The sequence below is a fragment of the Mytilus californianus genome, unplaced genomic scaffold (assembly GCF_021869535.1).
Source record: "Mytilus californianus isolate M0D057914Y unplaced genomic scaffold, xbMytCali1.0.p SCAF_6, whole genome shotgun sequence".
Lineage (NCBI taxonomy): Eukaryota > Metazoa > Mollusca > Bivalvia > Mytilida > Mytilidae > Mytilus > Mytilus californianus.
Window position 1 is genome coordinate 92,578,198 of NW_026262712.1, and position 25,353 is coordinate 92,603,550.

General features: G+C 31.1%; 1 protein-coding gene across 3 annotated transcripts in view; it reads left to right on the plus strand.

The window, feature by feature from the left end:
* The first annotated feature begins 915 nt into the window (after positions 1-915).
* The window catches only part of LOC127706940 (peroxidase-like protein), a 145,691-nt gene continuing 121,253 nt past the window's right edge, over positions 916-25,353 (plus strand). For 2 of the 3 annotated variants that reach the window (XM_052211652.1, XM_052211649.1), the window contains exon 1: positions 7,450-7,502. The gene's annotated coding sequence lies outside the window, so the exon portion shown is untranslated. Of the gene's footprint in view, positions 938-7,449; positions 7,503-25,353 lie in introns of those variants that run through there. The other variant, XM_052211651.1, reaches the window with a different exon arrangement.

The following is a 25,353-nucleotide window of genomic DNA, read 5'->3' on the forward strand; positions in this document are numbered from 1 at the left end:
CTGCTTGAAGACAGAAGAATTAAAGACTTAGTATATCTTATTCCTCGAAAAATGTATACTCGACACAGAAAATGTTTCATTTGACCTAAACCTGAGGTTGGTTGCATTCCACCTACCACCCCCATCCCTTTTGATATACTCCCAAACTTTTTATAGATTTTGGTGATTGACAGTAAAGTGTTTAGTATTATACATTATTAAACGGATTGATATACCCTCATAAATTATATTATGTTTGGATATATTATTGTTCTGTGTATGCAAATAATATTACAATAAAGTAAACTAAGTTATCTGTGCCTGTAGTTCTGACTGTAGTTCAGTGGTTGTCATTGGTTCGTATTTGTCATTTTTGTTTTTCGTAAATTGTTATAAGTTAGGCCGTTTTCTCGATTGATTCATTTCCTATTTTTTCATGTTGTGGCCTTTTATATCCGACTATACGGTATGGGTTTTTCTCATTGTTGAAGGCGGTACGATTGCCTATAATTGCTTACATCCACTTCATTTCAACTTTGGTGGAAAGTTCTCTCGTAATCATATCACATCTCCTAGTATTTCTATAAGTTAAATATCTGAATTTCTTAAATAGATGTCCTTTTACAATTAAAACATAATTCTTCAATAAAAATCTTCATCTTTATTTGGAGGTGCCAAATTTTTATCTTCAATATTATATATCTTAGAAAGACATGTGATTTTGTTCCTATTCACCTTTTTTATATAAAAGTCAATAATTGTGTTGTAAGTACAAATACGTGTAATGATCAAAGGTAAGAAAGTTCACTCAGAAGAAGTGTTCTTGTTTTATCGATACATTGACCTCAGTAAAAATGTTACAATCTTACACATGTTATTATGTATATAATATATATAATACAAGCATGTGGATGACATTAGATTAATGCTGTCATTAGAGGCAACATACCAGATACAGGTAAGGAAAGTCGTTGTATTTCAAAAAGTGCTTTGTGTAGGAGTCTCAGTAGACGAAACGCACGTCTGGCGTACAAAATATGAAGCCTTGTATCTATGATGAGTTTATTAACTTTGAATAATGAAAACTTAATTAGATTTATCTGCTATCGTTTTTTTTTATATAATTTTGTTGTGTACATGTATTAACGTTTGACTAATGATGCAGGCATATTATGCTTGACTAGAGTTTAAGGATTCTTTGTTAGAAGTTGTTATACTTCATTCAACTTTCAGAACTGCGAGCACTCTTTGAAATAGGATTATTTTTCTATAAATAATAGATGTTCTTTAGTAGATAACCTTATCAGGATCGATTGCTATTGTTCACTTTTTTGTGCTTTTTCTTAGTTTCTTAACGATTGAATAAAGTAGTCACAAAATAAGCCCTACTTTACAAATGTCTGGATAAATTCAGGAAGGAATCTTATCAGTGGTTGCTGTTGAAAATATTAATGTTAATATCCTGTAAGGAAGTTGATTTGAAAACAGATCTTTGGCAGTCTTGTTGAATATATTCAACAATTTTTGAGGCACGACGAGACATATTTATGATTGACAAATAATATAAGGATTACACTAAAAACAGTATGTTAGGCTATTGAAAAGGTTATTTTTTTCATTAAAATACTACATGGCCGTCGAAAGAGCAAGTCCGGAAGGAACTTTATTAGGGATTGTAAGATTTTCTCCCAAAAAAGCTGATAAAAATCTCAATCAAGTATTTATTGTGAATAGTCGCTTTTACCACACAGAGTTCTAATTTTCGAGGTAAAAATTATCAAAAGAAACTGAAATGGTAAATGTAAAAACGTTTAATAGGTTTTTCTGTAGCTTAATATACCGATAAACTGTTTTCATTAATGTATGTTTTTTCCTGAAAAAAAATATCTATCAGTATCAGAGTTGTTATCATTAAATTTAAGACGGACACACTTTATTTTAAAATCCTTGACATTCGTTGTCCTTTACAAACTTAATTTAAAAATGCATGACATTTGTCGCCCTTTATCCTGTATAAAACGCCTATTATGTCGTTAGTGCAAATAGTACATACTTGGTAAAACATCACCAATGAAAAGAATCATGCAACGAAAGAAGTGTTAGGCTATATTGTTACTGCACTTAATAGACATTACATCATAATTACACGTTGGCTCTTCTTTGAGATAATCAATATTTTGCTTTTAATATCTTTGCAAAAAATGTATTTTTGTAAATTTGGTAATATTAATGTTATTACTAACACTGGATCGATACATCTGCTGGTGGTCTGTAATACCCGAAGGTTTCGCCAGCCCAGAAGTCAGCACTTCATATTCAGTATGAAAATGCGGACATCGTTTTATTGAAATTTATAAAATTTTGTAAATATGTTTAAATAAAGGAATGAAGAGAGAGGCGAAAGATATCAAAGGGACATTCAAACTCATAAGTCGAAAATAAACTCAAAAGTCCAAAACAAACTGAACCATATACGTCATTTGGTCCCTGATGGAGATTTATCTCATTAGCATGTTTACCACATCTTCTTATTCTAATATTGAGTCGACAACGCCATCGCACAATACGAAAAACGACCAAAAAGACAAACAACAGCATACATAACACAGCATAAAGATTGAGCAACATGAACTCCACCAAAAACCAGGGATGATCTCAAGAAGGCTAAGCAGATCCTGCTCCACCAGTGGCACCCTTCATTTTGCTCATGTAATTACAACCCCGCTGATAAGTTAAATTCGGTAAGTCACATTCGAGGAACAGAGGGCGGATATGGTAAAAACATTGCCTCGAGCATCATTGTGTAGCCATTACTTGCCGAAATGCGCATCTTGCACAGTAAAATTGGGACTGTACATATTATTGATACGCGCATATGGTGTTCTAAAAAATCGGTATTGTGTTTCTCGTACTTTGTGTACTCAGATTTGAATAAGGTGGTCTATTGTTGAATAAAGATAGGTTTTTGTATTAAATTCAATAAAAATAATAAGAAGAAGATGTGGAACTATTGCCAATTAGACATCCATCCACCAGAGTCGTAAACAGCTATGGGTCACCGTTCGGCCTTCAACAAAATGTCAAACCCATGCCATGAAACTAGAGACTTATGAAAAATGTTCATTGCAACTATCAACATCCTGAGATTTCTAATTCGAACTTTCATTTCACCATGAATTACAAAGAATCAAAACATTAAAAGCAAGAATGACCATTTAGAAACAGTGTATGCATTTTTTTGATAACCCTTTATTGCCATAAACATGATATAGAAAGGCACCGTCAAAACAATTTTTTATCATAAAGATGCACATTAAATCACCTGTACCGTCTTCCTACCTAGTTTCAGTTTTTCTAGAAAAAAATCATAGGTTGCTTCAAAGTTCAGTAGATTTCCAAAATGTCCTAGTTTATAAAACAATATATATTTGAGGACGATAGCAATATGACTTATCATTTAGGCCAGTATTCATGTGTAATTTAATACAATGTAGAACAATTTGAAATGTAAAAACTTCTAATTGAATGTTGATGTTCAATATTTTGTTTTACATATGGAATAACTTCATTATAACATGACAATCAAAATATGATAAAAATTATCAATTAAACGTTGAAATGTCAAGACAATGGAAAGTTTACATATAATGGAAATCTAACTTTAGATAAGTAATTGTAATAAAAGCAAATAATGTTTATATGTATGTTGTAAGCAATAAACAATAAACAAACACCGTCGAATTATCGTACAGGAACTACATGTATGTCTACATTAAAACCTTTCACCATCACTCATGATCAAAGCTATTTATCTAGTATAATTTGTTGTATTTTGTTTAACCACCTTTTTTAACTCAATTTTGTGATTTGAATTTTTTCAATCCAAAGGTACAACTTCAAATTTTATGTATAGTTTTTTTGTGTCATTAGAAAATTGTCAAAATTATGTTATCAAGCATTATAATAAATTAAACTTTCTTATCATAAGTGCCTTTGATATATACCTTATAAGATTGATTTTAACAGTTGTGTAATTCAATTTAATCATTAAAAGTTGAAACTTCAACGGTGTAAAATTATTAATTTTCATTAACAACTAGTACAATGATGTACATGTAATTATGCACTGCACGATTTAAGCATTTGCCACTAATTTACAAGTGACCATGAAACGTATTTCAAATTTTAGTCGTTGATTTATTTGTACTGATGTTGTATTTTTTCCTTTACGTACATATGCACTCATATTATTCAACTGAACTTACAAACAAAGAATGCGTTCACACTGCCCCTTTGTAGCATGTTTTATGTACAAAAGTTTATATTTTTGAATTAAAAACCAATCATCTGTGTGACAGTTAGTCACTTGTATGTAAACTTGTTTGTTTCTGATTATACTTCATATTTTAAGATAATTTTCAAATCACTAAAAAGGACTCCGATCACCGAGTGGTCTAATTAGTTCAACTGCTGTGAGATCGAGCCCCGAACGTGGCAGGTGCACTTGAATCTAATCGTATTGACTAGGCTAGTCAGTTTTCCTACCAAAGGTCGGTGGTTATTCCCGGGCACTTCGGCTTCCTCCACCAAGAAACACTCACCACCACGAAAAAGTTAACAGTGTTGAAAATGGTATTAAACACCAATCAATCAATCTTATCCTAAATGCCTCATTACTAGTCTGTTTGTGCAATTAAATGATAATTGTAAAAGTATGATACCAGTTCATACATAAAAATGGAGAGCCAATTAGATAAAAAGTCTTAGAAAATCAACACCAAAAAGGTTTTAACCTGAACAGCAAAATTTTTCAAGGTTACCAATGATTTTCATAATTTATAAACAGTAAATTAAGGAAGTATGATTTTAAAGTGGCACTAGCTACGATATATATAAAAATTATAAAATACGATTTTTTTTTGTTAAATCATTAATGAAAGTGTTATAGTGAAATAATATATCGCTTTTAGCAGCCAGTATAGTTCAATTTTGTCAAAATGAGCTAAGAAACATTGAGGATGAATTATTCACTTGCAAGTGAATAATTCGACCTCATTGAATTCGTATTCATGTGAACTTCAATTTAACCCCTTGGCTTGAGATGGATACTGCATGCATTGTGCGTGTTCAATTATTTAAAGGAAAAAAATGTCAACATTGAAAGTGAAACAAAGGTAAATCATTTGATTGACTGATTCGATCCACAAGAAATAATTCTTATACAGGTATAAACGATGATTTACATATATTTTTAATCTATAATATGAAGTTAAGCAGACCTAGAAAAATCCAAATGCACGATTCTGCTATCTATTTATATCTTTATTTATGTTTATATCGCTTATATGGCAATCGGAGGTCTTCGGGGGTCAACTTGACAGTTAATTAGATGGCGTCTAGACTAGAATACACACGAAACGAAGCTACATATTATCGAGCCCATCCCCGGAATATTGTTTATTTTAGACTTTTTATAATTTGGATAAATGTTTTACATTGTTATAAATCAAATATGAGAATTTAAGTCAAATCGATGAACATGAATTTGACAGCTAGTGTCCCTTTAACCATATCAATTATCAAAGCAATATCTACATTGTGTTACCCGGATCTGGTTTATACCTATGTTGGCTTATCAGTATCAGACAAATTAGGAATAAACAAGGTGTTCATTAGATTTCACAAGAAAAAAACTAGTTGATAACCATTTATGTTAAACTTGGTCAATTACATTGACTTAACACACTACTTCAACTCTGCTTTGTCGAGAAGTCAATTGAACTTGATTAGTTTATTGCACGAATTTCATTAATTTATTTGAAACTTTTCGTAACATTTATAATATTAAAGTCATATAAAACGAGTTTCTGTTAATTATAATGTTCAGGAAAATTAACAGAAAGTAGGACGGAGCGTTGTCAGATCCTTGTAAACCAAGTGTGGACACAGAGGTTGTATTTGAATCACAATGTGTTTGATGCCGTCCGTTTTGCAACCAACATAGAAAGAATAAAACTAATACATGTCTGAAACTGAAAACTGACTATAAGCCCGTCCATTCCTATTTTCTCAATAACATAATAGTTTTAAATAGGATTTACATATAGAAAAATCGACAAATATCCTTTAGGAACACATGAAACGTACGTAAGAATTTAGAATCAAAACATAAGGAATTAAGGCCGAAAGCACATAAACGTTAAGTATAGGTAGAAGGTAGTGATAATTAATAAACTAAATAACTTAATAAGAGCCTTCTGTATAGAACGTGATGCTGCTGAGTGATTATAAATAAGTTATTATCAAGATCTATAAAGTATCGTGCAAAGTTTACTAAATACAACCTGATGCAACATCTGTTTCATATCGTACGTGGTATACATGCAGAATCTGAAGTTCTATGAACAACTGCTAAATCATGTGATCACGGTAAACATGTTAATGATAAAACAATTTGATATAATTAATTAGAAACAAAATTGATATTCAAAACAAATCAATGCATATAAGCGAATTTCATGGAACTCTACGAACTCTTATTTAAATAATTACTATTGTATGCTTGAGAGCAGAACTTTTTGTCTTAAACCTAAATATAAGATTCGTTGCAAATCCTTCCCCTCCTCTACCAAGGCATTGTTATTTTGTTAAGGCCATTTTTGTTGTTGTGTCCCAAAACCTTTATATTTTGTAGTATTTGAAAAATGTTCGGTCTCGACAGTACCTGGTAAAAGTTATTTGAAAAATGCGTGGTATACATACGGGAAATCTTATGTTTATTAGTTTCTTATCATCACTGTTTAAGATATTATGAAATTTAATTATAATCATTAAACAATGATATTATTTTCAAGGAAACACGTACAAGTACATTTGCGGATCTGTTTTCAGTCCTTGAATAGTACATGTATGACGATATAAACAAAAATGACAGTTTTTCTCTTAGTACTTGTGTCAAGTTGTACCTCATTTATCATGCTATTTTTGAAATTTTATTTTAATTTAAAACATTAGCAAGTAAAACAAAATCCCCATTCTCGTCATTTTTGTGAAATAGGTGATTAACAGTTAAGTGTCTAGTATTGAGCATACAGTAGATTCATAATTAAACGGATTTATATTCCCTCATCAATTCTATTCGTTCAATTTTAAAAAATGTAATTTTTTCTGTGTATGCACAAAATATTACAATAAAATAAACTTTGTTAAATTCCTATTTCTCAAATAAACATCAGTTTCAAATTAAAAGTATGATTCTTTTAATTAAAATCTTTAATATCAATATTTGGAGATGCTATTTTTTTTATAATCCAAAATTATTTATATAAGAAAGTTATTTAAGAATTGTGATGACCATATATCAAAAAGTTCACTAAGAAATAGTTATCGTGTTTTATCGATACATTCACCTCTGTAAAAATGTTACAATCTTTCACATGTTATTATGTATATATTTACGACAATACAAGCATGTGGTTGACATTTGATTAAGACTGTCATTAGAGGCAACATACCAGATAGAGGTAAGGGAAGTCTTTGTATTTTATTAAGTGCTATGTGGAGGAGTCGTCTGTAGACGAAACGCTCGTCTGGTGTAAATAAGATTTTAAGCTTGGAGAATTGAATTGAATTGTTTCATATTTTTCAGGTCGGTGCCTTTTATATATAGATGATTACACGGTATGGGTTTTTCTCATTTTTGAATGCCGTACGGTTTCCTATAATTGCTAATATCCACTTCATTCAAATTTTGGTAGATAGTTGTCTCATTGACAATCATACTACATCTCCTAATGTTATATTGATTAGAGTTTAAGGATTCTTTGTTTTTATATTTCATTGAACGTTCAGAACTGCGAGCATTCTATGAAATTGTATAAGAATTCTCATAATTGCAGATGTTCTTTGGTAGAGAACTTGAACTGGATCGATTTATATCGCGCATTTGTCTTTGTGCTTTTTCTTAGTTTACAGAACGATAAAATGGAGTAGTCACGAAACTAGCTCTACTTCCCAAGTGTCTATCCAAAGACAGAAAGGAAAATTTTCAGTGATTGCTTTTGTAGATATCAATGTTTATTTTATGTAAAGAAGTTGATTTCAAATTTCAAGTTGAATTTGTTCAAAAGTTTTTGATGCACGATGAGACATTACGTATAAAGTTAAGGACTACATTGAGGACAGAATGTTAGGCTATTGGGCTATTGACAAGATTTACTTTTTAACTTACCATACTACATCCTTTTATTCAGGTGTAATGAATGTAACTTGTGTTTACAAATCCTAAACATCACAGGTTTTTAAAGATACTCAAAAATTTTCACTTGTTATCTAAAGTGCAAGCCAAGAAGGAACTTTATTGAGGAAATGAAAGATTTTCTCTAAAAAAAAAATAATCTAAAGGTCAGTCAAATATTTTATTGTGAAATGTCGCATTTACCATACAGAGTTCTTTACATCTACGTTTTGAATTTTTTCTATCCATCTTTCTTAATTCAATTTTTTTATTTGATTTTCTTATGCAACGGTTAAACCTTAAATTTGATGTAATTGTTATGTGTATTATAATATTACAAATTTGTCAAAATGATGTAATCAAGCATAACAATAAATCAAAATTGATGCAGCAACTTTCTGATCACAAGTACATTTGATATATACCCTAGAAGATTATTTTTGACAGTTTAAGATATTATGTTTTGATTCCAACTTAAGTAAGTTTATTAATATTGAATGATTGTGTAATTCATTTTCAACATTAGAATTTGAAACTTTAATGATGTAAAATGATTATTTTTTCATTTAAAACTAGTACAATAATGTACATGTAATTATGCATTACACGAATTAATTAAGCGTTTGTCACTAATTGACAAGTGACTATGAAACGTGTTTCAAATCTAAGTTGTTGATTTATGTATACTGATGTTGTATTTTTTTATTACGTACAGACGCACTCATAATTTATTCAACTGTACGTTCGATTTAAGACTGTGTTCACACTGCCTTTTGTGAACATGAATTTAGATTTTTGAAAAAATAAACCATTCAATTGTTTGACAGGCACTCGATTCTATATTCAAAGGCTTATTAACACTTTCCAAGTTTTTTTTCAAATCTAATGCATTAATTTCAAACTTGGTTAGCCTCAGTGTAAATATAAAAATAAGGAGATGTGGTATGATTGCCAATGAGACAACTATTACCAAAGTTCAAATGAAGTGGATGTAAGCATTTAAAGGGAATCGCGCGGCCTTCAACAATGAGAAAAAACCCATACCGTGTAGTAGATTATAAAAGGTTCCGACATGATCAATATGAAAAACATTGAGAAAACTAACCGCCTAATTCATATGAAAACAATTACCATTAAAACGTTTAAACCCGCTGCATTTGTTTGCAACTGTCCTAAGTCAGGAATCTGATGTTCAGTAGTTGTCGTTTGTTGATGTGGTTCATAAGTGTTTCTCGTTTCTCGTTTTTTATATAGATTAGACCATTGGTTTTCCCGTTTGAATGGTTTTACACTAGTAATTTTTGGGGCCCTTTATAGCTTACTGTTCGGTGTGAGCCGTGTTGAAGACCGTACTTTGACCTATAATAGTTAACTTTTATAAATTTTGACTTGGATGGAGAGTTGTCTCATTGGCACTCATACCACATCTTCTTATATCTACAGACTTGAACCAACAACAACCACTGAACTACAGACTCTTGACTCGGGACAGGAACATAAAGAATGTGGTGGGGTTAAACATGTTTCTGAGCACTCAATCCTTCCCCTAACATGGGACACAACATAGAAACAAACTATAAATATCATTTGAAAGGGGCTTAACTCATCAGGTCGATACAAAGCAAAAAATCATCTAACAGACCGGACGTGGCAGTGTATTTATTTATATCCCTAACAACAAGAAAGACACAAATTACAGATCTGAGAGAACTCACAGTTACTGGCAGCTAGTCCAAAGCAGATAACAACTAATAAAAAAATCATGTGTCTAAGACTAAAATATCAATAAGTACATATCCAACATCCAATGGATTTAGTGTAAATACTTCATTAACAGCCAGAGAAAAACATGACCTTGTGCAATGCAAAAATACAGGTATCGGCAGATTGTAGTACCGTTAAAGTGTATATGTGCATAACAATATTTTATGTTTAGTTTAAATTTACTGATTGCAAAATCAATATTGATACCAATAAAACAATATTCAAAGATCTTCTTACATTGTTGAAGTGGTAATCTTTTATAATAAGTTTATTCACAGGATTGACAATTTACACGGATTGTATCTTGATTTCCGGGCTCGGTAAACACTGTACTCGGCCTTAGCCTATCATACAAAAATTAATTTTTTTTCACGATTTTTCAGTCTGGTTTTACTCCATGATTTTAAATCTGTTTCTAATCATTAAAAATGCCTGATAACTAGACTTTTTGTGCAATTAAATGATATCTTGAAAAGTATGATACCATTACAAGCGGAAACAAATCGTGATTCTGGTATAACCTTTATCGGATATTTTCGAGATTTAAAAAAATTGGAAACCCAAATAAAATATGTAGTTTAAGAAAATAAAAACCCCAAAACGCTTAAACGAAAACATACAAAATCTTTCAATGTTAACAATGATTTTCATAATTTATAAACAGTACACTAAGCAAGTATCATTTTAATCAAATAATTAACGAAGCATTTGCTACTTTGTGTTTCCTGGGTCTGGTTTATACTTGCTTTGGTAGATAATGAAATTTACATAAAAACATATTTATAATGTTTATTTTATATGTGTTATATTGGCTCATCAACATCATTATGACTTGAAATCAACATAGTGTTCAATAGGTTTCAAAAATTAGATAATATCTGACATAACTTATAACCATATAATTGTACTTGATGCATAAATTGACTTAATACATTACTAAACTTTGTTTTGTCAAGAAGTCAATTGAACTTTGATATTCATCTTCATGTGTCTTACTATACATCATACGCATTGCACGAATTTCATTATTTAATTTGAATAACTTGTCATAACATTTATAATATTAAAGTCAAATGAAACGAGTTTTTTGTAATTACAATGTTCATAAAAATTCACAGAAAGTAGAACTGGACGATGTCAGATCCTTGTAAGCCATGTGTTGACTCAATGATTGTACTTCAATCAGATTGCGTTTTATGCTTTTCTTATTCCAAACTTTTGTTTAAAACACTACTGATAATGAATTAAAGGTTTAAAATAACGCATTTATGCTGCATCAAATTAACTTCGACAACTTGTAAGGCGAACATATTTTTATTTTTTTGATGGAAAGTTTCCATTTTAAAAGGTGAAACCGTGGGTTGTGCACACGTTCCGGAAAGTCTGTGAATAATAGGGTGGTTCATCGCTGGGGTTACATTTTCATGGTTATTCGTCCTTTCTTGCATTCGATATTTTAATGACTTCACGCGATAACGTGTGACCCAATAGAATCGTTTATCAAATATGGAATAATACATGATAATTGCTTTTCGTCTTTCTTAAGGATATAGGCGAGTGACATTTTTTTCGAAAAGCCTCTAAGTTAACGACGTTAATGCACCCACCTAACATACGGCTATACTATATATCATTTGTAAGCTTTTTACCTGTACTTTCTGTTTTGTCCAGTCGTCAATAATTCGTACGGTGCAATTTCTGTTACAAGGTCAAACATAAAAAAAAAAAAAAAAATCCTAAATATTGCATATATTATGAAAAATGACCTTGTCTTGTTCTTTTATAATATAAATGGATCATTTGATGACATTTTACAGAACATGTATAGAGACGTTTTCTTTTCTTTTCTGTAAAGTTTAGTGAAGGGTTGACAGAATCCTTCCGCTCAACTGTTGGAGTGAAGCAAGGGTGCATTTTAAACCCTACATTGTTCTCACTTTATATTAATGACTTAGTTACCATATTTGATAGCTCCTGTGATTTTTCCATATACGTTTATGAAAATATATCGTGCTTGTTTCATGCAGATGACCTTGTGTTAATTTCTGAAACAGAGTCTGGGTCACAACGATGTTTAGACAAAATCAACACTTGCTGTGATTAGTGGAATTTAACTGTAAATCTAATCAAAACTAATGTTATGAATTTTAATAAGCCAGGTAAAGTTCTTAAAAATTACAACTTTAAATCTAATGATTTGACCAATGAATATGAATAGTTAGGTATTAAATTTAAGCCTTCAGGAATTTTCTCTTATGCGGTTAATCATCTGTGTGAAAAAGATTCAAATGCAATGTTTTGCACCAGAAAACTTTTATTTTCTGATAAACTTTACATTTATCCACATTTAAAACTGTTTGAAAGTTGTTTGAAACCTATACTACTTTATTGCAGTTAAATATTGGCATTTGATATGATAGTTAAAGACAATCCAAGTTTTGTAATGTAGATACATATCATTTTTGCCATTAAAATTTCAAATATCTTGTTGGTTTAATATAGCTGCAGTTAACACAGCAGTTTTAGCAGACACAGGTTTATTTTTAATTGCTATTGATGCCTTAAAGGCTTCTGTAGGGTTTCAGTGCCATTTGATAAATGCAAAATGCAAAAGAAAAGTTATGCTTCAAATGCCTATAAATGTAGTTTAAATTTACATAATAGTTTTGCAGCCAAATTGAAAAAAGTTCTTTAAAAAATAAGGTTCAATCATGTATGGGAAAATCAAAATTCTTTCTAAAAAAAATGCCTGATTAATGCTGTAGGGAACAAATTAGCTGAAAGATATATAGATGTCTGTCTTTGTAATGACAAACATAACCCTAATGGAAACAAACTAAGAACGTACAGAAAATTAAAAAAAATGAAAACAAAAAGATATGTTTGTTAATAGATTTAGACACTACGATACATGATATCTATATTTATTAAGATAAGATTAAGTAATTGTAATTTAAATATTGAACAGGGTAGACACCGTAAATTACCCCTTGAAAAAAGATTATGTCCCCTCTGTAAAAAAGTGGGTTGAAGATGACTATCAGTTTGCTTTAAAAAATAAAATTTTAGAAAAACGCAGGCAAAAACTTTTTCAGGAAAGAGAGAGTACAGTCCCATCTTTCAACAAAATGTCTGATGAGGGAAAATGTACATTTATGTTTTACATTTGATGAGTATGACAAAACTAGAATTATTGTTAAGAAGGTTAATGATTTATATGTACTAAGAAACAGCCTAGCTGACAAGAAAAACTTATTTTGTAATACACATTTGTGATTATTTTCTGTTTTTTTTTTATTACATATATATTTGCTTTGTTATATTTTATATCAAATTGAATATCATTAAGAATACTGTAATTGTTCTTTCAAATTTGCAAAAGTATTACTTCCTCCAAAATATCTCAATACATGATTTAGTTATATAATACATGTGTGAGTGTTGGTTAACTATAAATATTGTATGTTTGTAAATATTGTCATTTTTCTCTTGGTAACAACCCAGTATTTGGATTTTATACCAATAAAACGATTTGATTTGATTTGATTTGTATGATATTTTTAAATCTAGAAATTGTATAATTCTTATAGAACAACATAATTCTAAATCAAATAATATCAAGAGATTACATTGTTAAATTTGGGAAATATTTACAGAAAACTTCTAATAAGAATTCTTAAAAATCCTCCAAAATGATAAAATTGCTATAAAATCAAATTATTTCTTGTGGATCAATAATTATATACCAAAAAATAAAGCGAATTTATTGATTAGAGGTCAAGGATTGTTTTCATCAATTTAATCTGTAAGTAATGTTAATTGGTCTGGAAACAGCTTTCTATTGAAACTTTTACAGTTCCCAAAATACCTCCATCTGTTAATAAGCATCATTATTCCTCTGTTATGTTAAGTTAATCACATCGATTGTAGTCGATGTCATGAAGATATTAATTCGTCATAATTAAAGAAAAGTAAGACAAGCTCTCAAAGAGATATAGTGAAATATGCTTGTCGAAAATTATTTACATTTTGGAGTCATATTGAAATGAAAACATGAATTTGCTTCTAAATCAAAGGCAAAATTAAAACAGGTAACTTGCGTTTGGAAATGCTTAATTTTCCTTTTGATAATATCGATGAACCAGAAATAATTCGTCTGATGTTTCTGGTTTAAAGATTGTAATACATGTAACGACGTTTAATTTTGTTTCATTCCCAAATTAATACTGTTTGCACTATAATCTTTGTTACGGCCAGAAACCATCTTTAAATTGTAGCCAACAAGAACAAAAATCAATAGTAAATTTAACAGGGTTTATTATACAATTTTACAAATAGAAATGTCAACTTAACTGTTAATTTAATGTCCGATCCTGTAGTCTTTATCCGGAATTTTTCTCTTTACTGCAACGGAATATTTATATGTCCAATAACAGGACAAACTGGTAAAATGTTAAAGTAAATAAAAGTGTCAATCCAACAACTCCAGATTTCTTCTGAGATAAATAACTATTGTAATTACAATCTTATGCTTTTAAAACAATGTTATATGTTGTCCCATTATAAAGTTGCTTTCTTAAATATTGAATATTTCTGAAATTTCATAGTGTTCAGGATGATACACAACCAAAGATCATCCCCGATGCTAGGTAGTGTCCGCGTTTACATTTCAGTTTTGTGTTTTGTGGACTGTTGATTGGTTGTTCAACCTTTTTGCCTTGGCAATGTTGGTATCTTTGATTCATTTTGTCAGGCATACTAATGAACCGTTTTTTTTAATGTTTTACTAAAACAAAATAATTGTTCTCAGTGCCAGAGTGCTTATCATTAAATTTACGTTTACACTTAATTTAAATAATGCAAGACATTCGTCGCCCTTTATCTTGTATACAACACATATTGCGTCTTGAGTACAAATAGTTCATAGGTAAAACATCAACAATGAAAAGAATCATGCCTTGTAAAGGTCAATTGTTACTTAACTTAAAGGATATTACATAATAATTGCTCATCAGCTTTTATTTGGAATAATTAACATTTTGTTTCCAAAACCACAACATAGAAATATATTTGTGTAAAATTGGTAAGATTTATGTTATTACTACTACTGGTTCGATACCTATGCTGGTGGTCAAATCCCCGTGGTATCATTATTTCGGTGCTTGTATGAAAATGCAGATATTATTTATCGAAATATATAAAATTTTGGAAATCAGGTTGAATAAAGGACTTATCCTTCCTCATGCATAGCTTCGGATTCATTCTCATGTAAAGCTTTTGATTCTCCTCATCCATAGCTTCGGATTCATTCTCATGTATAGCTTTTGATTCTCCTCATCCATAGCTTCGGATTCATTCTCATGTATAGCTTTTGATTTTCCTCATCCATAGCTTCGGATTCATTCTCATGTATAGCTTTTGATTCTCCTCATCCATAGCTTCGGATTCATTCTCATGTATAGCTTTTGATTCTCCTCATCCATAGCTTCGGATTCTTTCTCATGTATAGCTTTTGATTCTCCTCATCCATAGCTTATGATTCATTCTCATGTATAGCTTTTGATTCTCCTCATCTATAGCTTCGGATTCATTCTCATGTATAGCTTTTGATTCTCCTCATCCATAGCTTCGGATTCCTTGACAATAAGTTTGGTCCTTATTTGGTTTTATCGCTAGAATTAGGTTTGGGATTTTCAAAAAACAGACGAAAAATAAAAAAGCAAAGGGACATTCAATCTCATATACAACGACAAACTGAATTTGTACATCATTTGGTGTCTTATTAACAATCATACCACAGCGTCTTCTTTTTATATTTCCAATGCCATAGCAAAAAACCAAAAAAACGAACAAAAGAAAAACAACAGTACACAAAACATAACATAGAAATTAAACACTGAGCAATACTAACCCCACCTAAAACTTTGGTTTGGATTAGGTGGGAGAGAGAGACAGGGAGTAGGGGTGTTTGAGATCATTATAATCTTCATTGTCATAAAGAGAGGCACAACCAAATCAATTTTTAAAATAAAATGCACATTATAATACAGGTATCGCCCTGTTACCTAGTTTTAGTATATTTGGAAAATAGGTTGAATTTATTGCTCGAAGAATGTTTGCTACTCTTTTTTTTGACTTTTTTGTCAGATATTCAGAATTCCTAGTTTTGTTCAATAAATTGTTCCGCTAAACACCACTTTTCTTTTTATAATTTTATTACGTGTAGTTTAAAAAAATTTTTTTTTAAATCGTATCAAATCCTTCGTTACTTTTTCATAGGTTTTGAAAGAAAAAAGGCGCCAATGTTAAATGTAGGAAAAATCTAGAGAGAATCATTTCCTGCCAAATTTTCAATGTAATAATTTTAAAAACAAGGACACGGACCTTTCATTTTTCTCTACTTTTTTAGTTCTGTTATTTATATACTATCAATTCTTAACAGTCTTTTAAAAGGCTTGTTATTTGGAAACAAAGGAACGAACATCATTAACGTTCAGTTGATCTAAAACAATATCCTTGTTTATAATCAAAATATATCTGGGAACGATAGCAATATTACTAATCATTTAAACCAGTATTCATGTATACATCAAAATATAATGCTGAATATTTAGAAATGTAAAAACATCTAATTGAATATTGATGTTCAACATTTTGTTTTACATACGAAATACCTTAATTATAAAATGACAATAATGATAAAGTAAAAATGATCAAATATCCTCAAATAAAAAAGGACATGTCAAATAAATGGATAAATTACATATGAATAAAATCTAACTTCTTTTGAGTAATTGTAATAAAAGCGATTTATAAAATAAAATTGAGAATGGAAATGGGGAATGTGTCAAAGAGACAACAACCCGACCACAGAACAGACAACAGCAGAAGGCCACCAACAGGTCTTCAATGCAGCGAGAAATTCCCGCACCCGGAGGCGTCCTTCAGCTGGCCCCTAAACAAATATATATACTAGTTCAGTGATAATGAACGCCATACTAAACTCCAAATTGTACACAAGAAACTAAAATTAAAAATAATACAAGACTAACAAAGGCTAGAGGCTCCTGACTTGGGACAGGCGCAAAAATGCGGCGGGGTTAAACATGTTTATGAGATCTCAACCCTCCCCCTATACCTCTAGCCAATGTAGAAAAGTAAACGCATAACAATACGCACATTAAAATTCAGTTCAAGAGAAGTCCGAGTCTGATGTCAGAAGATGTAACCAAAGAAAATAAACAAAATGACAATAATACATAAATAACAACAGACTACTAGCAGTTAACTGACATGCCAGCTCCAGACATCAATTAAACTGATTGAAAGATTATGTCTTCATCATATGAATATCAGGCACAATCCTTCCCGTTAGGGGTTTAGTATCATACCATCATAACATATATGAGAAGAACATAACCCGTGTCATGCCAACAACTGGTTTTTAAATAAATGTGTTTAGTGCCGATGCAAAGACCCTATAAGTGAATCAATATTAACGCCAAAATATGCAATCTTTAATGACCTGACAACAGTATCGTAACTATATCCCTTCTTAATAAGTCTATTTAAAGGTTTTGTTAGTTTCAGAGGTGAATACTGACATTTTTGTGCTTTATAAAGAATATTTCCATAAAAAATTGGATGTGAAATACCTGAACGTATAAGAAGTCTGCATGTTGAGCTATATTTACGAATGATGTCCTTATACCGATGATAAAATTTAGTAAATGTTTTGACTAGTTTGTGATATCGAAAACCCTGGTGTAATAATTTTTCAGTAATACATAAATTTCTCTCGTTAAAATCTAAAACATTGTTACATACACGAGCGAATCGTACAAGTTGAGATATATAAACACCGTAAGATGGTGACAAGGGAACGTCACCATCTAAAAATGGATAATTAACGATAGGAAATGAAAAATCATCTCTTTTATCATATATTTTAGTATTAAGCTTTCCGTTAATGATATAGATATCAAGATCGAGGAAAGGGCAGTGGTCATTGTTAGTATTAGCTTTATTTAAAGTAAGTTCAACAGGATAAATTTCTTTAGTATACATACTGAAGTCGTCATTATTGAGAGCCAAAATATCATCCAAATATCTTAAAGTATTATTAAATTTGTGTATCAGATGTTGTTTCGATGGGTCTTTACTGATTTTTGTCATAAATTGTAACTCATAGCAATACAAAAAAAGGTCCGCAATAAGTGGTGCACAGTTAGTCCCCATTGGAATTCCGATAACCTGACGATATACGGAATCTCCAAAGCGAACAAAAATGTTATCTAGTAAAAATTCAAGGGCATATATAGTATCAAAGCATGTCCAATTGATATAGTTTTTTTGTTTATTGCTACTAAAAAATTACCTAAAAGAGTTTGAACATATATATTCACATTCTGACTTTTTAAATGCCCATTTAATTAGGTGTGTGAATTTTTTTTCTTAATGAGAATGTGAGGCAATGTGGTATATAGGGTAGAAAAATCAAAACTTTGAACAGATTCAAAATCACCAATATATGCATGCAATTTATCAAGTACTTCCAACGAGTTCTTGACACTCCAAAAGTAATTAATTCCACTATTTTCGGAGGCCTTATTTGAACAATTTTATGTTCATATGTATGTCGTAAACAATAAACAAGCATCGTCGAATTATCGTATAGAAACTATGTTGACACTAAAACCTTTCACCATCACTTATAATCTTAACTGTGTATTTAGTATGACTGTAAATTACATCTACGTTTTGATATTTTTTTTTCAATCTTTTTTTTTTGCTCACTATTGTGATTTGATTTTTGCGATGAAAATATAAAACTTCAAATTTGATGTTATAGTTGTTTGTTTCATAATATTACAAAACTGTAGAAAGATGTAATCAAGCATTATAATAAACCAAACTACATGCAGCAACTTTCTAATTACAAGTGCATTTAATGTATATCCTATCAGACTATTTTTCACAGTTTTATTTTTATATATTTTGATTGCGACCAGTCTGTTATTATTTTTTTGATTGATTGTGTAATTCACTTTAATCATTAAAAGCTGAAACTTCAATGGTGTAAAATGATTATTTTTCATTTTAAACTAGAACAATGATGTACATGTAATTATGCATTACACGAATTAAGCGTTTGTCACTAATTGACAAGCGACCATGAAACGTGTTTCAAACCTTAGTTTTTGATTTATCTATACTAATAATATATTTTTTCTTTAAGTAGCGATGCACTCAAGATTTATTTAATTGAAATTACGAAGAACAAAGACTACGTTCACTTGCCACTGTGAAGCATGTTTTGTGTACACAAGTTTATATTTTTGAATTAAAAACCAATCAATTGTTTGACATGCATTCACTTGTACAAATGTTGTATTTAAACTTGTTTCTTTCTGGTTTTACATCAGATTTTAAAATCCATTTCTTAACATTAAAAGGAATCTCGGTGGCCGAGTGGTCTAAGTAGTTCAACTACTGAATCACTAGTCTGTCAACACTGGAGTTGTGAGTTCGAACCCCGCACGTGACAGGTGCACTCGACTCTAAGTGACTAGGATCGTCAGTTTTCCTACTGAAGTTCGGTGGTTTTTCCCGAGCACTCCGGCTTCCTCCACCAGGAAAGTTTTATCACCACGAAATAGTAAACAGTGCTGACCGTTGCATGAAACACCAATCAATCAATCAATCTTTTTCTTAAAAATGCCCGATTACTTTGTCTAAATGATAATTTTAAAAGTATGACTCTATTTCAAGTGGAAACAAAACGTGATTCTTTGATAACCTGTATCTGATATTTTCGAGATTTAAAAAATTGAAAGACAAATAAATGAAAGGTTTAACAAAATCTACACTGAAAGGCTTTAACGAGAACAGCCTAAATTTTTAAAGGTTGACAACGATTTTAATAATTTATAAACAGGACACTAAGGAAAAACAATTTTCCAATATCAATAACGAAGCAATTGTTACTTTGTGTAACCTTGGTCTGAATTATACATAGGAGTGAATGTAATTGATGTTAAAACACTTTCATAACGGTTATTTTACATGTGTTTTAAGTACATAGAACTGTGATGATAAAATGTTAGAAAGTTCATTCAGAAATTGTAATATTATTTTATCGATACATTGAGGTTCTAAAAAAGGAAATCACGAATTCACCAACATTCCAACTGACTCCAATTTCTGAAAATGACATCTGTAACAAACATAAACTTTTAGCTACCTCTTTACAAGCAGAACCAAACACTATGTACTGGCTTCCAAAGCTGCACAAAACTCCTTACAAATATAGATTTATTTCGTCTTCAAGCCATTGTTCCACTACTAAACCATCTATTCTACTTACTAGTACACTTGGTACAATCAAAAACCTGGTGATAAATTGTTCAAATAAGGCCTTTGAAAATAGTGGAATTAATTACATTTGGAGAGTAAAAAATTCGTTGGAAGTACTTGATAAATTGCATGCTTGGTGATTTTCTATCTGTTCAAAGTTTTGATTTTTCTACCCTATATACCACTTTGCCTCATAATCTTATTAAGAAAAAAATTCACACACCTGATTAAATGGGCATTTAAAAAGTAGGAATGCGGATATATATGTTCGAACTCTTTTAAGTCATTTTTAGTAACAAGAAACAAAAGAACTATGTCAATTGGACCTGATTTGATACTATAACTGCCCTTGAATTTTTACTAGATAACATTTTTGTTCGCTATGGAGATTCCGTATATCGTCAGGTTATCGGAATTCCCATTGGAACTAACTGTGCACCACTTATTGCGGACCTGCTTCTGTATTGTTATGAGTTACAATGTATGACTAAAATCGGAAAAAAACCATCCAAACAACATCTGATTCAAAAATTTAATAACATTTTTAGATATTTAGATGATATATTGGCTCTTAATAATGATGACTTCAGTATGTACACTTAAGAGAATTATCCTGCCGAACTGACTTTAAATAAAGCTAATACTAACAATGAACGCTGCCCTTTCCTGGATCTTGATAACTATATCTTTAACGGGAAGCTTAATACCAAAACTTATGATAAAAGAGATGATTTTTTATTTCCTATTGTTAATTATTCATTTTTAGATGGTGACGTTCCCTTGTAACCATCTTATGGTGTTTATATATCTCAGCTTGTTCGATTCGCTCGTGTATGTAACAACGTATTTGATTTCAACGAAAGAAATCTCTGTATTATTGAAAAATTATTACACCAAGGTTTTCGATATCACAAACTAGTCAAAACATTTACTAAATTTTATCATCGGTACAAGAACACCATTCACAAATATAAGTCAACATGCAGACACCTTATACGTTCAGGTATTTCACATCCAATATTTTATGGTAATATTCTTTACAGAGCACTTGATAATTGCATATTTTGGTATTATTATTGATTCACTCATAGGGTCTTTGCATCGGAAATAAACACATTTATTCTAAAACCAGTTGTTGGCATGATACGAGTTATGTTCTAATCATATATTTTATGATGGTATGATACTTAACCTGCAACAGGAGGGATTGTACCTGATTTTCATATGATAAAGACATAATCTTTCAATCAGTTTAGTTGAGGTCTGGAGCTGGCATATCAGTAATTGCTAGTAGTCCTTTGTTAATTTATGTATCATTGTCATTTTGCTTAGTTTCTTTTGTTACCTATTCTGACATCGGACTCGGACTTCTTTTAAACTGATATTTACTGTGCGTATTGCTATGTGTTTCTTTATTCTACATTGGCTAGAGGTATAGGGGGAGGTTGAGATCTCACAAAACCCAGCCGCATTTTTGCGCCTGTCCCAAGTCAGGAGCCTCTAGCCTTTGTTAGTCTTGTATGTTTTTTAATTTTAGTTCCTTTATATGTTTTGGAGTTTAGTGTGACGTCCATTTTCACTGAACCAGTACACAATTTTATTTAGTGGGCCAGCGGAATACAACCTCTGGGTGCGGGATTTTCTTGCTGCGTTGAAGACCCATTGATGGCCTTCGGCTGTTATCTGCTCTTTGGTCGGATTGTTGTCTCTTTGACATATTCCCCATTTCCATTCTCAATTTTATTCATCTCTGTAAAAAATGTTACAATCTTTCACATGTTATTATGTATATATATATATATGACAATGCACGCATGTGGTTGACATTTGATTAAGACAGTCAATAAAGGCAACTGCAAGATATAGGTAAGGAAAGTCTTTGTATTTCTAAAAGTGTTTTATGGTGGTGTCTTCTGTGACAAAACGGTCGTCTGGGGTACAAAAATACCTGGGATAATTAGCTTTATCCGCTATCGGTTTTTTTATGACTCTTTTGCTGTGTACCTGGCTTAACGGTTTAACAGTAAAACGAATAATGCAGGCATATCTTGCTTAACTAGCCTTTAAAAATCCTTTGTTAGAAGCTATTATACTTTATTCAACTTTCAGAACTGTGGGCATTCTTTGAAATAGTATTAGAACCCCCTTAATTACAAATGTTCTTTAGTAGAGAACCTTATCTGGATCGATTTATATTGTGCACTTTTTTGTGCTTTTTCTTAGTTTACTGAACGATAGAATGGAGTAGTCACAAAACTAGCTCTTCTGCGCAAGTGTCTGTCTAAAGACATCAACCATGAAAAGAATTTTGCAACGAAAGACTTGTAAGGCTTCATTGTTACTACACTTAAATGATATTACAAACTAATTAGGAATTGGCTCTTCTTTGGGATAACTAACATTTTGTTTCAAACACCATTGCATAAAAATAACTTTTTATTAAATTGGTATCATTAATGTTATTACTACCACTGGATCGATACCTCTGCTTGTTGTCTGTAATCCTCGAGGGTATCACCAGCCTGGAAGTCAGTATGTTTGTAGGAAATTACGGATATTTTTTAAAAAGTAAAATCACAAAAATACTGAACTCCGAGGAAAATTCAAAAAGGAAAGTCCTTAATCAAATGGCAAAATCAAAAGCTCAAACACATCAAACGAATGGATAACAACTGTCATATTCCTGTCTTGGTACAGGCATTTTCTTATGTAGAAAATGGTGGATTGAACCTGGTTTTAAAGCTAGCTAAACCTCTCACTTGTATGACAGTTGCATCAAATTCCATTATATTTACAACGATGCGTGAACAAAACAAACAGACACAATAGGTAAAATTGTCAAAATAGGGGTACAGCAGTCAACATTGTGTTATCATCTCAATCACTATAAAAACAAACAAATGTAACAAAGAAGCACAAAAAGGCATACATCAAATGTAACATCCTTATTTTGCTTTTTTATTATACGATTTTATTTATCTATGTAAAATCCACCCATAAAGGATGGAAGGTTTTGAGTAGTGGCGTAGAATCGCGCGTTTGACGTCACACAGGTAGATATAAAATAATTTTGTCGTTCAAAGTATGACGGGATACATAAGTACAGAGTCACGTCTAATGGATATCAGAAAAAACAGACTTAACAATAAAAGTAATATTAATAAAATAAAATAATTTTGTCGTTCAAAGTATGACGGGATACATAAGTACAGAGTCACGTCAAATGGATATCACAAAAAACAGACTTAACAGTAAAAGTAATATAAATAAAGACAAATAAAAGAATACTATAAAACGTTATTAAGATGATAAACAACGTCAGTACGCAGAATCTATACTTGAAGACCATCGTGTATTATTTGTGAAGTTGATACGGAATATTTATCAACAAGGTCTTGGTATATTCCGATGAACTTTTAAAAAAAAAGGACGAGACGTTCTTTGACATACCCCTGGTTCATCAACCTTCTGCTCAGACACTGGTGACGTTTTACAAAGTCTGAGTAGGAGCCGCAAACTCTTGAATACCGAAAAAGTTGAGAAATGTATATCCAATATGCAGGTGAACTTGGTATATTGCTACTAAGGTGGGGGAAATTGATAATTTCAAAATTAAAACCTTCTTGTTTGTCATAGATTCTGGTACTGAGATGACTGTGTATGTCAAATTCGAGGTCTAAGTCTAAAAATAAGGCGGATGAAGCCGTGTCTGTTGTTTTTTTAGTTTCTAGTTCTGGGGAAAAAATAATGGAACCCAATCAGAAAAGTTCGGATTGTTAATGGAAAGAACATCATCAATATATCTGAAAGTGAAATTAAATAACCTGGTTTCTTTGATCTTCTTGTTTTTGACAAGTGTCTGAAGGAACTCCGATTCATATGAAAATAAGAAAAGTTCGGCAAGGAGAGGCGCACAGTTCGTTCCCATAGGAATGCCGACAATTTGTTGAAAAAATCTACCTCCAAATTCAACAAATATGTTGTCAATAAGAAACTCCAGCATACTGATCACTTGTTCCTCTGTGTAGCATGTTTTACCCTTTTGTTCATTATTAACAAAATATGCCTTAAGCTTATGGTATCCCAAAGTAATAAATTTATAGCGTATGCTACCATTTTTATGTTGAAAAGCATTGTGGATTATTTCTTTTAGACGGTTTTTCAATTTCACATGGGGAATGGTGGTATACAAGGTTGAAAAATCAAAAGTTTTGATAGAACTAATTTCAGAAAAAGACCGAGATTTAAAATTATCCAGAAGTTCTTTGGAGTTTTTAAGAATCCACATATGGTTAATACCACTACGCCAGTAAAAAGTTTCACAGTATTTCTGAAGACCCTCTTTCACTGCGGACAGAATTGAATTTATAAAATTTTTGGAAATCAGTTAAAACTAAAAAGAATTATTTTTCCTGATGCATAGCTCCAGATTCAGCGACTATTATGTTTTCCTGATTGGGTTTCATCAATTCTTCAACGGTAGTATTCTGTTGTGGATTTTCAAATATTGATTTGAAGCTGCAGTTTCTGCTTTTCTTGCTAGGTCTTCCATAAAATCCCTCTTCTTCTTACGTGATGCTATCTTCACCTTTTTGTTGCACTCTATATATATTTTGTTCCTAGCTTTTCTTTAATTCTCTCTAATTGTTTGACATATTTTGTTGTTCACCTCTTTTCTTACTTCTTTCAATTTCCAAGTTTCAGGTGTTATCATTTCTTTGTGTACTTGTCTTTTGAATCCTAGTACCTTTTTACTTGCTTCAATGTAGATTTTATGTATGTGCTGTCATTCATCATTGACTGATGTTGTGTTTGTATCGTCAGTGATAAGGTTTTCTAATAGCTGGAACCTGTTCTTTATACCCAGTTTAAAATCTAGCTGAATTTTTTGGGTCTTGTAATTTACCAACATAAGATTTCCTTTCAATTTTACATGCGTGGGTAGACTACTGTTTAAGTTTTAGTTTGATGTTTGCCATTACTAGATGGAGATCACAAGCAACATCGGCACCCCTCAT